This window comes from Kogia breviceps, chromosome 10, assembly GCF_026419965.1.
Source record: "Kogia breviceps isolate mKogBre1 chromosome 10, mKogBre1 haplotype 1, whole genome shotgun sequence".
Taxonomy (NCBI): domain Eukaryota; kingdom Metazoa; phylum Chordata; class Mammalia; order Artiodactyla; family Physeteridae; genus Kogia; species Kogia breviceps.
The window spans coordinates 62,152,699-62,171,501 of NC_081319.1; the positions used below are offsets into that span (position 1 = coordinate 62,152,699).

At 41.3% G+C, this 18,803-nt stretch overlaps 1 protein-coding gene across 6 annotated transcripts in view; it reads right to left on the reverse strand.

The window, feature by feature from the left end:
* KHDRBS2 (KH RNA binding domain containing, signal transduction associated 2) overlaps positions 1-18,803 on the reverse strand; it is a 769,555-nt gene that overhangs the window by 322,543 nt on the left and 428,209 nt on the right. The gene's annotated exons all lie outside the window — the stretch shown is intronic.

The window sequence follows — 18,803 nt, forward strand, 5'->3', positions numbered from 1 at the left end:
CTGTGCATTAATTTTGTATCCTGCTACTTTGCCAAATTCATTGATTAGCTCTAGTAGTTTTCTGGTAGCATCTTTGGAATTCACTATCTATAGTATCATGTCATCTGCAAGACTGACAGCTTTACTTCTTCTTTTCTGATTTGGATTGCTTTCATTTCTTTTTCTTCTCTGATTGTTGTGGCTAAAACTTCCAAAACTATGTTGAATAACAGTAGTGAGAGTGGGCAACCTTGTCTTTTTCCTGATCTTCGTGGAAATGGTTTCAGATTTTCACCATTGAGGATGATGTTGGCTGTGGGTTTGTCATATATGGACTTTATTACGTTGAGGAAAGTTCCCTCTATGCCTACTTTCTGCAGGGTTTTTATCATAAATGAGTGTTGAATTTTGTCAAAAGCTTTCTCTGCATCTATTGAGATGATCATATGGTTTTTCTCCTTCAGTTTGTTGATATGGTGTCTCACTTTGATTGATTTGCATATATTGAAGAATCTTTGCATTCCTGGAATAAACCCCACTTGATCATGTTGTATGATCCTTTGAATGTGCCGTTGGATTCTGTTTGCTAGTATTTTGTTGAGGATTTTTGCATCTATGTTCATCAGTGATATTGGCCTGTAATTTTCTTTCTTTGTGACGTCTTTGTCTGGTTTTGGTATCAGGGTGATGGTGGCCTCATAGAATAAGTTTGGGAGTGTTCCACCCTCTGTATCTTTTGGAAGAGTTTGAGAAGGCTAGGTGTTATCTCTTCTCTAAATGTTTGATAGAATTCGCCTGTGAAGCCATCTGGTCCTGGGCTTTTGTTGTTGGAATATTTTTAATCACAGTTTCCATTTCAGTGCTTGTGATTGGTCTGTTCATATTTTCTATTTCTTCCTGGTTCAGTCTCGGCAGCTTGTGCATTTCTAAGAATTTGTCCATTTCTTCCAGGTTGTCCATTTTATTGGCATAGAATGGCTTGCAATAATCTCTCATAATCTTTTGTATTTCTGCAGTGTCAGTTGTAACCTCTTCTTTTTCATTTTTAATTCTATTGATTTGAGTCTTCTCCTTTTTTTTCCTGATGAGTCTGGCAAATGGTTTATCAATTTTGTTTATCTTCTGAAAGAACCAGCTTTTAGTTTTATTGACCTTTGCTATCGTTTCCTTCATTTATTTTTCATTTATTTCTGATCTGAACTTTATGATTTCTTTCCTTCTGCTAAATTTGGGGTTTTTCTGTTCTTCTTTCTCTAATTGCTTTAGGTGCAAGTTTAGGTTGTTTACTCGAGATGTTTCCTGTTTCTTAAGGTAGGATTATATTGCTATAAACTTCCCTCTTACAACTGCTTTTGCTGCATCCCATAGGTTTGGGTCGTCATGTCTCCATTGTCATTTGTTTCTAGGTATTTTTTGATTTCCTCTTGGATTTCTTAAGGGATCACTTCATTATTAAGTAGTGTATTGTTTAGCCTCCATGTGTTTGTATTTTTTATATATCTTTTCCTGTAACTGATATCTAGGCTCATATCATTGTGGTTGGAAAAGATACTTGATACGATTTCAATTTTCTTAAATTTACCAAGGCTAGATTTGTGACCCAAGATATAATCTATACTGGAGAAGGTTCCATGAGCACTTGAGAAAAATGTGTATTCTGTTGTTTTTGGATGGAATGTCCTATAAATATCAATTAAGTCCATCTTGTTTAATGTATCATTTAAAACCTGTGTTTCCTTATTTATTTTCATTTTGGATGATCTGTCCATTGGTGAAAGTGGGGTGTTAAAGTCCCCTACTATGATTGTGTTACTGTTGATTTCCCCTTTAATGGCTGTTAGTATTTGCCTTATGTATTGAGGTGCTCCTATGTTGGATGCATAAATATTTACAATTCTTATATCTTCTTTATGGATCGATCCCTTGATCATTATGTAGTGTCTTTCTTTGTCTCTTGTAATAGTGTTTATTTTAAAGTCTATTTTGTCTGATATGAGAATTAGTACTCCAGCTTTCTTTTGATTTCCATTTGCATGGAATATCTTTTTCCATCCCCTCACTTTCAGTCTGTATGTGTCCCTAGGTCTGAAGTGGGTCTTTTGTAGACAGCATATATATGGGTCTTGTTTTTGTATCCATTCAGCCAGTCTGTGTCTTTTGGTGGGAGCATTTTATCCATTTACATTTAAGGTAATTATCTATATGCATGTTCCTATTACCATTTACTTAATTGTTTTGAGTTTCTTCTTATAGGTCTTTTCCTTCTCTTGTGTTTCTTGCCTAGAGAAATTCCTTTAGCATTTGTTATAAAGCTCTTTTGGTGGTGCTGAACTCTCTCAGCTTTTGCTTGTCTGTAAAGGTTTTAATTTCTCCATCAAACGTGAATGAGATCCTTGCTGGGTAGAGTAATCTTGGTTGTAGGTTTTTCATCACTTTAAATATGTCCTGCCAATCTCTTCTGGCTTGCAGAGTTTCTGCTGAAAGTTCAGACGTTTAACCTTATGGGGACTCTCTTGTGTGTTATTTGTTGTTTTCCCTTGCTGCTTTTAATATGTTTTTTTGTATTTAATTTTTGATTGTTCGATTAATATGTGTCTTGGCATTTTTCTCCTTGGATTTATCCTGTATGAGACCCTTTGTGCTTCATTGACTTGATTAACAATTTCCTTTCCCATCTTAGGGAAGTTTTCAAGTATAATCTCTTCAAATATTTTCTCAGTCCATTTCTTTTTCTCTTCTTCTTCTGGGACCCCTATAATTCGAATTTTGGTGCGTTTAATGTTTTCCCATAGGTCTCTGAGACTGTCGTCAGTTTTTTTCATTCTTTTTTCTTTATTCTGCTCTGCCTTAGTTATTTCCACTATTTTATCTTCCAGGTCACTTATCTGTTCTTCTCCTTCAGTTATTCTGCTATTGATTCCATCTAGAGTATTTTTAATTTCATTTATTGTGTTGTTCATTGTTGCTTGCTTCCTCTTTAGTTCTTCTAGGTCCTTGTTAAATGTTTCTGGTATTTTGTCTATTCTATTTCCAAGATTGTGGATCATCTTTACTATCATTATTCTGAATTCTTTTTCAGGTAGACTGCCTATTTCCTCTTCATTTGTTAGGTCTGGTGGGTTTTTACCTTGCTCCTTCATCTGCTTGTGTTTTTCTGTCATTTCATTTTGCCTATCTTACTGTGTTTGGGGTCTCCTTTTTGCAGGCTGCAGGTTCTTAGTTCCTGTCGTGTTTGGTGCCTGTCCCCAGGGGCTAAGGTTGGTTCAGTGGGTTGAGTAGGTTTCATGGTAGAGGGGACTAGTGCCTGTTTTCTGGTGGATGAGGCTGTATCTTGTCTTTCTGGTGGGCAGGTCCATGCCTGGTGGTGTGTTTTGGGGTGTTTGTGACCTTATTATGATTTTAGGCAGCCTCTCTGCTAATGGATGGGGCTGTGTTCCTGTCTTGCTAGTTGTTTGGCATAGGATGTCCCGCACTGTAGCTTGCTGGTCCTTGAGTGAAGCTGGGTCTTGGTGTTGAGAAGGAGATCTCTGGGAGATTTTTGCCATTTGATATTACATGCAGCTGGGAGGTCTCTTGTGGACCAGTGTCCTGAAGTTGGTTCTCCTACCTCAGAGATACTGCCCTGATGCCTGGCTGGAGCACCAAGAGCCTGTAATCCACATGGCTCGGAATAAAAGGGAGAAAAAAATTGAAAGGAAAGAAAGGAAGGAAGGAAGAAAAGAAGGACGGAAGGAAGAAATGAAGGAAGGAAAGAAGAAAGGAAGAAACAAAGGAAGAAAGGAAGAAAGGAAGGAAGAAAGGAAGAAAGAAAGAAGAAAGATAAAATAAAGTAGGATAACATAAAGTTATTAAAATAAAAAATTATTAAGAAGAAAAATTTTAAAAAGTAAAAAAAAAAGAAAAAAAAAGGGACAGTCAGAACCCTAGGGCAAATGGTGAAAGCAAAGCTATACAGACAAAATCTCACACAGAAGCACACACATACACACTCACAAACAGAGAAAAGGGGGGAAATAATAATACATCTTGCTCCCAAAGTCCACCACCTCAACTTGGGATGATTTGCAGTCTATTCAGGTATTCCACAGATGCAGGGCACTTCAAGTTGATTGTGGAGCTTTAATCCACTGCTTCTAAGGCTACTGGGAGAGACCTACCCCTCTCCTCTTTGTTTGCGCAGCTCCTGAGGTTCAGCTTTGGACTTGGTTCCGCCTCTGCACGTAGGTCGTCTGAGGGCGTCTGCTCTTTGCTCAGACAGGACGGGGTTAAAGGAGCAGCTGATTCGGGGGCTCTGGCACAGGCCAGGGGGAGGAAGGGGTACGGATGCGTGGTGAGCCTGCGGTGGCAGAGGCTGGCATGACGTTGCACCAGGCTGAGGCGCGCTGTGCGTTCTCCCGGGGAAGTTGTCCCTGGATCCCGGGACCCCGGCAGTGGCGGGCTGCACATGCTCCTGGGAGGGGAGGTGTGAAGAGTGACCTGTGCTCGCACACAGGCTTCTTGGTGGCGGCAGCAGCAGCCTTAGCGTCTCATGCCTGTCTCTTGTGTCCGCGCTGATAGCCACGGCTTGTGCCCGTTTCTGGAGCTCCTTTACGCGGCGCGCTTAATGCCCTCTCCTCTCGCACCAGGAAACAAAGACGGAAGAAAACGTGTCTTGTCTCTTCGGCAGCTCTGCACCCATCTCTGGAGCTCCTTTAAGCGGTGCTCTTAATCCCCTCTCCTCGCTCACCAGGAAGCAAAGAGGGAAGAAAAAGTCTCTTGCCTCTTCAGCTGCTCCAGACTTCTCCCAGACTCCCTCCTGGCTAGCCGTGGTGCACTAACCCCTTCATGCTGTGTTCACGCCGCCAACCCCAGTCCTCTCCTGGCTTCTGAACGAAGCCCGAGCCTCAGCTCCCAGCCCCCGCCCGTCCCGGCGGGTAAGCAGACAAGCCTCTCAGGCTGGTGAGTGCTGGTCGGCACCGATCCTCTGCGGGAATCTCTCCACTTTGCCCTCCGCACCCCTATTGCTGCACTGTCCTCCGTGGCTCTGAAGCTTCCCCCTCTGCCACCTGCAGTCTCCGCCCGTGAAGGTGCTTCTAGTGTGTAGAAACCTTTCCTCCTTCACAGCTCCCTCCCACTGGTGCAGGTCCTGTCCCTATTCTTTGTCTCTGTTTATTCTTTTTTCTTTTGCCCTACCCAGGTATGTGGGGAGTTTCTTGCCTTTTGGAAGGTCTGAAGTCTTCTGCCAGCATTCAGTGGGTGTTCTATAGGAGCAGTTCTACTTGTAGAGGTATTTCTGGTGTATCTGTGGGGAGGAAGGTGATCTCCACTTCTTATTCTTCTGCCATCTTCTCTCTCCGATCTTGCCTTTCCCTTTATCATTCCTTTTTGCATGGATCATCCTTCCTCTTCTCTCTACTTCTCAAAATAATACTTATTCATCTTGGTCTCCTGTTGTTTTGCTTACCGTCTTAGAGGTTTTTCTAAATACCCATAGTTGTGAAAATAATTATCTCTGCTGGAGAAGGTATAGTCTCTATTTGACACAATATATGCTATGTTGTACCTTCATTCAGTTATTGTTTACATAGAATGTGTATATGTATGGAACTGTGCATGTGTATAACATCTTTCCATCAATATCATAGGTTTAATTTATTTGCTATTACCAAGCACATTACTTAGAACTGCAAACATAAGATAAATGTAAGAAAGAGTTTCTGCATATAGGATGTCTAAATCTTGTAAGTGGGAGAAGATAAGAGTGACAATTAATTATAAAAGTAAGATAAGAGCCCCACACAGCAATTACATATTATATGTTAATTGTTAGACTCTTTGACTCTCCCACTAGATGCTATGCTTTTGAAAGTAGAGGCAGCGTCTCTTTAATCACAGTTTTTATTTTTCTGGCACCTAGTTTCTAGATGTATTGAGTTCTCTATAGTTGTAGATGCTCGTGTAGGGGCTGGGAGATGTCCTAAATATTGCTGAGGGGATTCAAACACTGACTGATGATCTGGATTTTAGGTATGAAGTACAAATGACCTGTATACATATGTTTGAGTTCTTTGTGAGACAAGTACTATGTTGACTATAAAACTGGGTACAAGCCTAAATCTCCTTAACTGGTTGGTAGTGTTATCATGAGATTAGTGATGGGAACCTAGTAGGTATTCAAAAGTTTAAGTTTATTTTACATATTATCCACTGATAGAGCTTTATATTTTGCTGTGTGGGAGCTTTTATAAATCTACTCTCCAAATTTACTTCAATCATGATGACGGAGCTGAAAAAAGTAAATGTACTCTACTTAGCAGAAAGTCAGTGAAGAGAAACTTTAAAATATTTAAAGTCTGGATTAGAACATGTAACAAAGTAAACTTCACATTTTTTAAAAGATTCAACTAATGCTAAAGATGGTTTTAAACAGCAGTCTCATTGATGGTGAGCTGTTTCAGGCTGGGCAAGCAGCCACGAGAAGATCTGATCACCTGTAGGCAGTCCACGTGGTCAGAGCCTCAGCAGGGAAGGAAGAAAAGTCTGAAGAGTGAATTGCCCTGTAGTGTCATTTATAATAAAGGGAATCTTGTCTAAGTAATTTTATCTGAAAGTTAAGAACCCCTTGATATTTTCACAATCAACTCAGCATGGTGCTGTTATTTTGCTACTGAGACACTTAAACTTTTGTTTTTCTTACTTCTTACAGAGGAATGAATTGTTTAAAATTAGAGCAGAGAGCAGCGGCCTTAGTGTTCATCTGGGTTTGGATGGAGACTTCAAAGAACTTATCAGCCACATGTCCAACTTTGAATGGACTTATTGGATTGTTTATAGAAAAAATTAAAATATGACAGCTTTTAATAAAATAAGGCATAAGTTTTTAAAAGACAGTATCTACTTTTTCCTGTTACCAACAGTATGTTATTGTATGTATATTTAGGATCTCGGTCAGGTTCATAATATTTTTCTCCTTCTCTGGAAATTAATGCCTCTCCATATGGTCCTTGGGGCTGGGTACCCAGGAACCATGCCTATGTTGTATGAATGTCACGCCTACACCACCCACTTCACTGGTAGCTGATGAGTCTGTAGATCCCAGATCTGATTTCAAGAGACTCCTGCTCTACAGTCATAGACACCTGGCAAGCCCGAATGAACACAATTCTCCCACCTGGGGATCCAGATTAGGGCTGAGAAATGGCCAGCCAGTCAGTATCTGTAGGTGAGGAGAACTGGACTTGGATGTATAAACTTGGCAGCACCACGTGCTGAGTCATGTTGATAAGCAAAGCCAAATATCCAGTCTGTATGTTAAAGTGGAATGAAAGCATATGCAAAAAAACCAGAGAGGAAATGTGGGGAGGGATTCTAGTGCCTCGGTTTAGCCATTTGTTAAGGCCTGATGGCATTCCTATTACTGGACTTCATGATGCTTAATACAGGAAATTTTTACATGTTGAGATGTGGGGAAGTCATTCTGGCTTATACATGAGTTAACTTGAATTATATTCTAACTAGAACAGCCTGTTTATGGCCTATCAAACATACATTGTATATCTGCTTTAATTATTAAAGAAAAAGATGCATTGACCAGAAGTAAAGAATGTCCATGTTAAAAATAAAGACTAAATGCCTCCCTTCCTGGGACGCCAGTGCTGGTCCTCCTTTGATGATAAGACTCCCTTCCCAGGTGCCAGCGCCATATTGGCTTGCTGTATACATGCTGATCTGTTTTTTTTAAAACTTGAAGGAAAGTATCCCTGACTTGTTTGATGTTCTTTGCTCTGACAATGCATAAAACTATGCTGAAAACCCTGCTTCTCTGGAGCAGTTCCTCAGAGTAATCTGGAAAGCTGGCTTCTGGATTATAGTCCTCAATTTGGCTCAAATAAACTCTTTTCTATTCCTGTTATAGATTGTTTATTGATTTTCACTGACAGAGCCCCTGCCACCAGGTTTGTTTGTTTACTTATTTATTTACTGCTAAAAGAAGATGACATAGCTTCTCCTACTTGCAAATAATGATGCCCAATTAATTCACGAAAAGTAGCTAAATGTCTGTGACTTCAATGGGTACATATCTTATCCCAGGGAGAAATTTAAGAGTATAATACATGATGAAATTTTGTGTAATAGTTATTTCTTATTGACTGTCTATAATGCTCGGGGTACTTATGCATGCTTATGTTGTAAGTGCTTATGGATGCTTATTTCTAACATTCATTGCAGTCTTGTGAGGCTGAAATGATTATCGCCATTATACAGAAGAGGAAATCCAAGCCGCAGAATGTTATAAATTACACAGCTAGTGACACATTTCAAACTGTGGGGTGCTGCTTTCTGTTCCGAAAATCAGATGGTGTCCACCCAGCAACACAACAGACTTTCCTGAAGGCCAAACTTTCCATCCCCCCGTCTGCGTCACTCTGTACTCCTCATTTCAACAAGTGGCACCTCAGTTTTACCTGGGTGTTCAGTCCAAGGTTCAGTTTAACCTTCGCTTCACAAAAACTTTACAAAATTATCTTTTACTCTTTTCTTTTTTCCCACCTCCTCCATCTATCGCATCATCAAATCCTACTAGATCATTCCCACAGTTCACTCAGAATAGACCTCTTCTTACCCCTCTAAGCCTCGTTTTGTTGATGGGGATGCTGTCAGTCTCCTTATTTCAATTCTTGTGCCCACCTCACCACATATTCTGTTCTCTGCAATGTATGCAGAAGAAACCGTTTTAAAAATAAATCTGGAGATGGCTTAAAGATGGCGGAAGAGTAAGACGCGGAGATCTCCTTCCTCCTCACAGAGACATCAGAAATACATCTACACGTGGAACTTCTCCTATAGAACACCCACCGAACGCTGGCAGAAGACCTCAGACCTCCAAAAAGGCAAGAAACTCCCCACATATCTGGGTAGGGCAACAGAAAAAAGAATAAACAGGGACAAAAGAATAGGGACGGGACCTACGCCAGTGGGAGGGAGCCGTGAAGGAGGAAAGACTCCCACACACTAGAGGCCCCTTCGCGGGCGGAGACTGCGGGCGCCGGAGGGGGAAGCTCCGGAGCCGCGGAGGACAGCTCAGCCACAGGGGTGCGGAGGGCAAAGCGGAGAGATTCCGCAGAGAATCGGTGCCGACCGGCACTCACCAGCCCGAGAGGCTTGTCTGCTCGCCCGCCGGGGCGGGCGGGGCCGGGAGCTGAGGCTCGGGCTTCAGTCGGATCCCAGGGAAAGGTCTGGAGTTGGCAGAGTGAAGAGAGCTTGAAGGGGGCTAGTGCGCCACGGCTGGCCGGGAGGGAATCCGGTTGAAGTCTGGAGCTGCCGAAGAGGCAAGAGACCTTTTCCTCCCTCTTTGCTGCCTGGGCGCGAGGAGAGGGGATTAAGTGCGCCACTTAAAGGAGCCCTAGAAGCGGGCGCGGAGCTGCCGAAGAGACAAGAGACTTTTTCTTGCCTCTTTGCTTCCTCGGTTGTGAGGTGAGGGGATTAAGAGCACCGCGTAGAGGAGCTCCAGAAACGGGCGCGAGCCGCGGCTGTCGGCACAGACAGTAGAGACGGGTGTCGGACGCTAAGGTTGCTGCTGCCACCACCAAGAGGCCTGTGTGTGAGCACAGGTCACTCTCCACACTGGCCCTCCCGGGAGCCCGTGCAGTCCGCCACTGCTGGGGTCCCGGGATCCAGGGACAGCTTCCCCGGGAGAACGCACGGCGTGCCTTGGGCCTGTGCAGCGTCACGTCGGCCTCTGCCGCCGTGGACTCGCCCCGCCCCCGTGCCACTCCCTCCCCCCAGCCTGAGTGAAGTGGAGCCCCCGAATCAACTGCTCCTTTAACATCATCCTGTCTGAGCGAAGGGCAGTCGCCCTCGGACAACCTACACGCAGAGGCGGGACCAAGTCCAAAGCTGAACCCCAGGAGCTGTGCGAACAGAGAGGAGAGGGGGAGGTCTCTCCCAGCAGCCTCAGAAGCGGCGGATTAAAGCTCCACAATCAACTTGAAGTGCCCTGCATCTGTTGAAAACCTGAATAGACAACGAATCATCCCAAGTTGAGGAGGTGGACTTTGGGAGCAAGATATACTATTATTTCCCCCTTTTTTTTCTTTTTGTGAGTGTATATGTGTGTACTGCTGTGTGAGATTTTGTCTGTATAGCTTTGCTTGCACCATTTGTCCTAGGGTTAGACCGACCCATTTTTCTGTTTTTAAAGGAAATTTTTCTTCTTAATAATTATTTTTTATTTTAATAACTATACTTTATACTACTCTGTCTTCTCCCTTTCTTCCTTTCTTCCTTCCTTTCTTCCCTCCTTCCCTCCTTTCTTCCTTCCTTCCCCCCTTCTTTCCTCCCTTCCTCTCTTCCTTCCTCCCTTTCTTCCTCTGCACCTTCCTTCCTTCCTTTCTTGCTTCCTTCCTTCATTTCTTCCTTCCTTTCTTCCTTCCTTCCCTCCCTCCCTCCTTCCTTCCTTTTCTTTCCTCTCTATTTATTCTACCTTTTATTTTGAGCCATGTGGATTAAAGGTTCTTGGCACCCCAGCCAGGCACCAGGGTGGTGTCCCTGAGGTGGGAGAACCAACCTCAAGACACTAGTCCACAAGAGACCTCCGAGCTCCACGTAATATCAGACGGCGAAAATCTCCCAGAGACCTCCATCTCAACACCAAGACCCAGCTTCACTCAAGGACCAGCAAAGAACAGTGCTGGACACCCTATCCCCAACAAAGAGCAAGACAGGTCTACAGCCCCATCCATTAGCAGAGAGGCTGCCTAAAATCATAATAAGGTTACCAACATCCCCAAACACACCACCAGACGAGGAGCTGCCCACCAGAAAGACAAGATCCAGCCTCATCCACCAGAACAGAGGCACTAGTCCCCCCAACCAGGGAATCTACTCAACCCACTGAATCAACCTTAGCCACTGGGGACAGCCACCAAAAACAACAGGAACTACGAACCTGCAGTGTGCAAAAAGGAGACCTCAAACACAGTAAGATAAGCAAAATGAGAAGACAGAAAAACACACAACAGATGAAGGAGCAAGATAAAAACACACCAGACCTAACAGATGAAGAGGTAATAGCCAATCTACCTGAAAGAGAATTTAGAATAATGATGGTGAAGATGATGCAAAATCTTGGAAATAGAATAGACAATTTGCAAGAAACAGTTAACAGGGACCTAGAAGAAATAAAGAGGAAGCAAGAAACGATGAGCAACACAATAAATGAAATGAAAAATACTCTAGATGGGATCAATAGCAGAATAACTGAGGCAGAAGGACGGATAAGTGACCTGGAAGATAAAATAGTGGAAATAACTACTGCAGAGCAGAAGAAAGAAAAAAGAATGAAAAGAACTGAGGACAGTCTCAGAGACCTCTGGGACAACATTAAATGCACCAACATTCGAATTATAGGGGTCCCAGAAGAAGAAGAGAAAAAGAAAGGGACTGAGAAAATATTTGAAGAGATTATACTTGAAAACTTCCCTAATATAGGAAAGGAAATAATCAATCAAGTCCAGGAAGCACAGAGAGTCCCATACAGGATAAACCCAAAGAGAAACACGCCAAGACACATAATAATCAAACTGTCAAAAATTAAATACAAAGAAAACATATTAAAAGCAGCAAGGGAAAAACAACAAATAACACACAAGGGAATCCCCATAAGATTAACATCTGATCTTTCAGCCAAAACTCTACAAGCCAGAAGGGAGTGGCAGGACATATTTAAAGTGATGAAGGAAAAAAACCTACAACCAAGATTACTCTACCCAGCAAGGATCTCATTCAGATTTGATGGAGAAATTAAAACCTTTACAGACAAGCAAAAACTGAGAGAGTTCAGCACCACCAAACCAGCTCTACAACAAATCCTAAAGGAACTTCTCTAGGCAAGAAACACAAGAGAAGGAAAAGACCTACAAGAACAACCCGAAACAATTAAGTAAATGGTAATAGGAACATACATATTGATAATTACCTTAAATGTAAATGGATTAAATGCTCCCACCAAAAGACACAGACTGGCTGAATGGATACAAAAACAAGACCCATATATATGCTGTCTACAAGAGACCCACTTCAGACCTAGGGACACATACAGACTGAAAGTAAGGGGATGGAAAAAGATATTCCATGCAAATGGAAATCAGAAGAAAGCTGGAGTAGCAATTCTCATATCAGACAAAATAGACTTTAAAATAAAGACTATTACAAGAGACAAAGAAGGACACTACATAATGATCAAGGGATTGATCCATGAAGAAGATATAACAATTGTAAATATTTATGCACCCAACATAGGAGCACCTGAATACATAAGGCAAATACTAACAGCATTAAAAGGGGAAATTGACAGTAACACAATTATAATGGGGGACTTTAACACCCCACTTTCACCAATGGACAGATCATCCAAAATGAAAATAAATAAGGAAACACAAGCTTTAAATGATACATTACACAAGATGGACTTAATTGATATTTATAGGACATTCCATCCAAAAACAACAGAATACACATTTTTCTCAAGTGCTCATGGAACATTCTCCAGGATTGATCATATATTGGGTCACAAATCTAGCCTTGGCAAATTTAAGAAAATTGAAATCGTATCAAGTATCTTTTCCGACCACAACGCTATGAGACTAGATATCAATTATAGGAAAAGATCTGTAAAAAATACAAACACATTGAGGCTAAACAATACACTACTTAATAACGAAGTGATCACTGAAGAAATCAAAGAGGAAATCAAAAAATACTTAGAAACAAATGACAATGGAGACACAACGACCCAAAACCTATGGGATACAGCAAAAGCAGTTCTAAGAGGCAAGTTTATAGCAATACAATCATACCTTAAGAAACAGGAAACATCTCGAATAAACAACCTAACTTTGCACTTAAAGCAATTAGAGAAAGAAGAACAAAAAACCCCCAAATTTAGCAGAAGGAAAGAAATCATAAAGATCAGATCAGAAATAAATAAAAAAGAAATGAAGGAAACAATAGCAAAGATCAATAAAAGTAAAAGCTGGTTCTTTGAGAAGATAAATAAAACTGATAAACCATTAGCCAGACTCATCAAGAAAAAAAGGGAGAAGACTCAAATCAATAGAATCAGAAATGAAGAAGGAGACGTAACAACTGACTGTGCAGAAATACAAAAGATTATTAGAGATTACTACAAGCAACTGTATGCCAATAAAATGGACAACCTGGAAGAAATGGACAAATTCTTAGAAATGCACAACCTGCCAAGACTGAACCAGGAAGAAAGAGAAAATATGAACAGACCAATCACAAGCACTGAAATGGAAACTGTGATTAAAAATCTTCCAGCAAACAAAAGCCCAGGACCAGATGGCTTCACAGGCGAATTCTATCAAACATTTAGAGAAGAGCTAACACCTATCCTTCTCAAACTCTTCCAACAGATAGCAGAGGGAGGAACACTCCCAAACTCATTCTATGAGGCCACCATCACCCTGATACCAAAACCAGACAAAGACGTCACAAAGAAAGAAAACTATAGGCCAATATCACTGATGAACATAGATGCAAAAATCCTCAACAAAATATTAGCAAACAGAATCCAACAGCACATTAAAAGGATCATACACCATGATCAAGTGGGGTTTATCCCAGGAATGCAAGGATTCTTCAATATATGCAAATCAATCAATGTGATACACCATATCAAAAAACTGAAGGAGAAAAACCATATGATCATCTCAATAGATGCAGAGAAAGCTTTTGACAAAATTCAACACTCATTTATGATAAAAACCTTGCAGAAAGTAGGCATAGAGGGAACTTTCCTCAACATAATAAAGGCCATATATGACAAACCCACAGCTAGCATCGTTCTCAATGGTGAAAAACTGAAACCATTTCCACTAAGATCAGGAACAAGACAAGGTTGCCCACTCTCACCACTCTTATTCAACATAGTTTTGGAAGTTCTAGCCACAGCAATCAGAGAAGAAAAAGAAATAAAAGGAATCCAAATAGGAAAAGAAGAAGTAAAGCTGTCACTGTTTGCAGATGACATGATACTATACATAGAGAATCCTAAGGATGCTACCAGAAAACTACTAGAGCTAATCAATGAATTTGGTAAAGTTGCAGGATACAAAATTAATGCACAGAAATCTCTGGCATTCTTATACACTAATGATGAAAAATCTGAGAGTGAAATTAAGAAAACACTCCCATTTACCATTGCAACAAAAAGAATAAAATATCTAGGAATAAACCTACCTAAGGAGACAAAAGACTTGTATGCAGAAAACTATAAGACACTGATGAAAGAAATTAAAGATGATACAAATAGGTGGAGAAATATACCATGTTCTTGGATTGGAAGAATCAACATAGTGAAAATGACTATACTTCCCAAAGCAATCTACCGATTCAATGCAATCCCTATCAAATTACCACTGGCATTTTTTACAGAACTAGAACAAAAAATTTCACAATTTGTATGGAAACACAAAAGACCCCGAATAGCCAAAGCAATCTTGAGAACGAGAAATGGAGCTGGAGGAATTAGGCTCCCTGACTTCAGACTCTACTACAAGGCTACAGTAATCAAGACAATATGGTACTGGCACAAAAACAGAAATATAGATCAATGGAACAGGATAGAGAGCCCAGAGATAAACCCACACACATATGGTCACCTTATCTTTGATAAAGGAGGGAAGGATATACAGTGGAGAAAAGACAGCCTCTTCAATAAGTGGTGCTGGGAAAACTGGACAGCTACATGTAAAAGTATGAAATTAGAACAATCCCTAACACCACACACAAAAATAAACTCAAAATGGGTTAAAGACCTAAATGTAAGGCCAGACACTATCAAACTCTTAGAGGAAAACATAGGCAGAACACTATACGACATAAATCACAGCAAGATCCTTTTTGACCCATCTCCTAGAGAAATGGAAATAAAAACAAACATAAACAAATGGGACCTAATGAAACTTAAAAGCTTTTGCACAGCAAAGGATACCATAAACAAGACCAAAAGACAACCCTCAGAATGGGAGAAAATATTTGCAAATGAAGCAACTGACAAAGGATTAATTTCCAAAATTTATAAGCAACTCATGCAGCTCAATAACAAAAAAACAAACAACCCAATCCAAAAATGGGCAGAAGAACTAAATAGACATTTCTCCAAAGAAGATATACAGATTGCTAACAAACACATGAAAGAATGCTCAACCTCATTAATCATTAGAGAAATGCAAATCAAAACTACAATGAGATATCATCTCACACCGGTCAGATTGGCCATCATCAAAAACTCTAGAAACAATAAATGCTGGAGAGGGTGTGGAGAAAAGGGAACCCTCTTGCACTGCTGGTGGGAATGTAAATTGATACAGCCACTATGGAGAACAGTATGGAGGTTCCTTAAAAAACTACAAATAGAACTACCATACGACCCAGCAATCCCACTACTGGGAGTATACCCTGAGAAAACCATAATTCAGAAAGACTCATGTACCAAAATGTTCATTGCAGCTCTATTTACAATAGCCAGGACATGGAAGCAACCTAAGTGTCCATCAACAGATGAATGGATAAAGAAGATGTGGCACATATATACAATGGAATATTACTCAGCCATAAAAAGAAATGAAACTGAGTTATTTATAATGAGGTGGATGGACCTGGAGTCTGTCATACAGAGTGAAGTAAGTCAGAAGGAGAAAAACAAATACCGTATGCTAACACATATATATGGACTCTAAGGGAAAAAAAATGTCATGAAGAGATTAGTGGTAGGACGGGAATAAAACACAGACTTACTCGAGCATGGACTTGAGGATATGGGGAGGGGGAGGGGTGGGCTGTGATGAAGTGGGTGAGTGGCAGGGACATATATACACTATCAAATGTAAATTAGATAGCTGGTGGGAAGCTGCTGCATAGCACAGGGAGATCACCTCTGTGCTTTGTGACCGCCTGGGGGGGTGGGATAGGGAGGGTGGGAGAGAGGGTGATGCAAGAGGGAGGAGATATGGGAGCATGTGTGTATGTATAACTGATTTAGTTTGTTGTAGAGGGAAAACTAACACACTATTGTAAAACAATTATACTCCAATAAAGATGTTAAAAATAAAAAAATAAAAAAAAAAAAAATCTGCTCATGTCACTTTCCTGCCCCAAACTCTCCAATAGCAACATGAATTGGCCTGTCCATCCCTTGACCTCATGTGGTCCCCCTCACACACTCTCTCCAGCCATGATGTCTCCCTTGCTGATCCCTAAACACTTCAAGCATGTTCCTCCTCAGTGCCTTTCTGCTTCCTGTTTCCTTAACCAGGGATGCCTTTGTATAGAGGCAGCCCCTTGGCCTAGACTCTACCTTTAGTTAGACACTTGCTGGAGCCTCTAGGTCAGAGACACCATCCCTAACAGCCCTTTTGATGGTGGTGCCCTCCTGCCACCTCCCTCTGGAGGCCTTATCTCTACCTGACGTTACTTTATTCATTTCTTTATATATGTTTGTTTCTGTCTTCTCCCACTAAAATGTAAGCATTATGAAAGTAAATATTTGATCTGTTTTGTTCACAGCTACATCTCTAGGACCATCAGAACAGTGCCTGAAATAAGATAGAGGCTCAGTCAGTAAAGGATTGAGTGAATGAATTAAAGGGATTGGATACTTTAAATCTAAGTTTTAAAAATCAGATTTACATGGCTTTGCATTTTCTTTGACTTACAATAAGAACCACACTCCTCTTAAATTTTCCCATTCAGAATATACCCTTTTTCAGAATATACCCATACTTCCATAAACTCTTTACTCCTTTGTAGCTTACTGTTTTTTGCTTTGCAGTCCTTGATCTATTCATTACAAATTGGAATGCATGTGAAAGATTACAATGTTTTTGGAGATACATGAGAAACTACAATGTTTTTCCAATCTTGTTCTCTTTCACTGTGCCCTATAAGCCCTGTAAATTCTTTGATAAATAACAATGTTGACCGCTATTTCTCTCTCTTTTAATTTTTGAAATAAAGATTTAACTGTTTAGGCTTCTGTTTGGAAGACAAATACACCATAGTGGCAAAGCACATAAAGATGGTAGACCTAGTTCCTCAGAGATAAAAAACAAAAATAAAATCAAAAAACAATCCCACCTTCCCTGTTGTGGATTATTCATTCATTCATTTAATAAACACTTATTTCCTACACAGTACGTCTCACGGAAGAGATGGTAGAACTAGGACCAGGGTCTGTGTTTTCAGATCTGTGGCCTCGTTCAGAGGGTAGAATGTGTTTTCTGCTGCAGATGTTGCAATTTTCAGACTAAGATTTTAAATACTGATACCTGATGTTGCACAAGATACGTGAGATGAACACATTTCCCCTTTTCCCACAGAAATGGATTTTTAAACTTAATATTTTTTTTTTTTTTATCAAACGGGAATAAACTTTTATTAAACATATACAACACCAGGGTCACAAAAGGGGAGTTAGCACTGAAATATAAACTAGAAGCGTGAAACCAAACTCACGTGTGGTTCAGAAATTATCAAGTGGAGATTTTACAAGGGAGGAGAAAGGATTTTTTTGCATGAGACTTGAAAAATGTAGATAGGAGCAAATACACAAATGCATGAAGTTAAAATAGGCCATTTCCGTGTTTTTACGACTTGGTCTATCCTGAGATTGCGTCGCGCAAGTTTTCCATATTTGATAAAAAGCGACACGCCCTGGACACAACCGGCCTATCCTCTCGTGGACCCTAACCTTGGTCTTGGAACTTACCGCCTCACTGCTGAGCATTTTACAGAGGCCATGATTTTTAGATACACAGACGTGTGTATGAAGTAGACGCGAACAGCATCAGCCTTTCAGGTTTACTAGCAGCTTTGAGGTTTCGGCGACCCGGATTTCGGCTCAGAATGTGAATTTTTCGCGACGCTAAGCACACGTTGGGGACCGCGCGGCGGACCGAATTTTGTCGATTCCTCGCTGGGCTCGGCCCTGGAGCCAAAGAGCCGGGAAGCGGCGAGGCCTCTCGGCCGTCCTTCGGGGGCCGCCGCGCACCGCCCTCCTGGGAACTTGGGCCGCTGAGCACGGGCCGGGAAGGCCGGAGGGACGGCCGGTCGGCCGGCGTCCGCGGGGCGCGCTGGGCCAGGGTGGAGGCCCCAACTACCTGAGGATGTTGTGCGCCAACATGCTCCGGTTCTGGTTGCTCGAGCGCACCACCGCCACCCGCAACGGCGACGACGGCACGGCAGCTACCGCACGGCCCGCGACTCCCGCTACCGGACTCCCACCCAGCTGCGCCGCTTCCGCGCGAGCAAGATTAAACTTAATATTTTTTCTTCACTCTTACAGATATTGGTCAGTGTTTCATATTTAATCAGTAACATTCCTAAAAACTAACATGCTTTAAGCATTAATGTGTTCTTAGTGACACCTATCAACCATTTTCACTTTGTTTTAAGGTTACATTTTGCTTGATTATTAACCAATCCATAAAACATTTATATGTTTTGAATGTACAGAATGTGACAGTAACTGTCCTTGAAGAGTTTATATTAGTAATCATTCACAGAGGACATTTGAGAGGACAGCATGTCTATGGATGGTTGAATGAAACAAACACCTAGATTAGGGGACAGGCACCCTGGAGAGGTTAAAGGCAAAATGAATCTGTTTCATAGGAAAAATGATCTGGCTTGCATCAATTCAATTGAACATTTAGAGTGGACTTAGTATGGTTATACAAGTGAATAAAATACTGCCCCTTTTTACAATTTTCACAATCTAGTAGGAGAAATGGATACAGGGACTAGAATATATGACCAGTGGA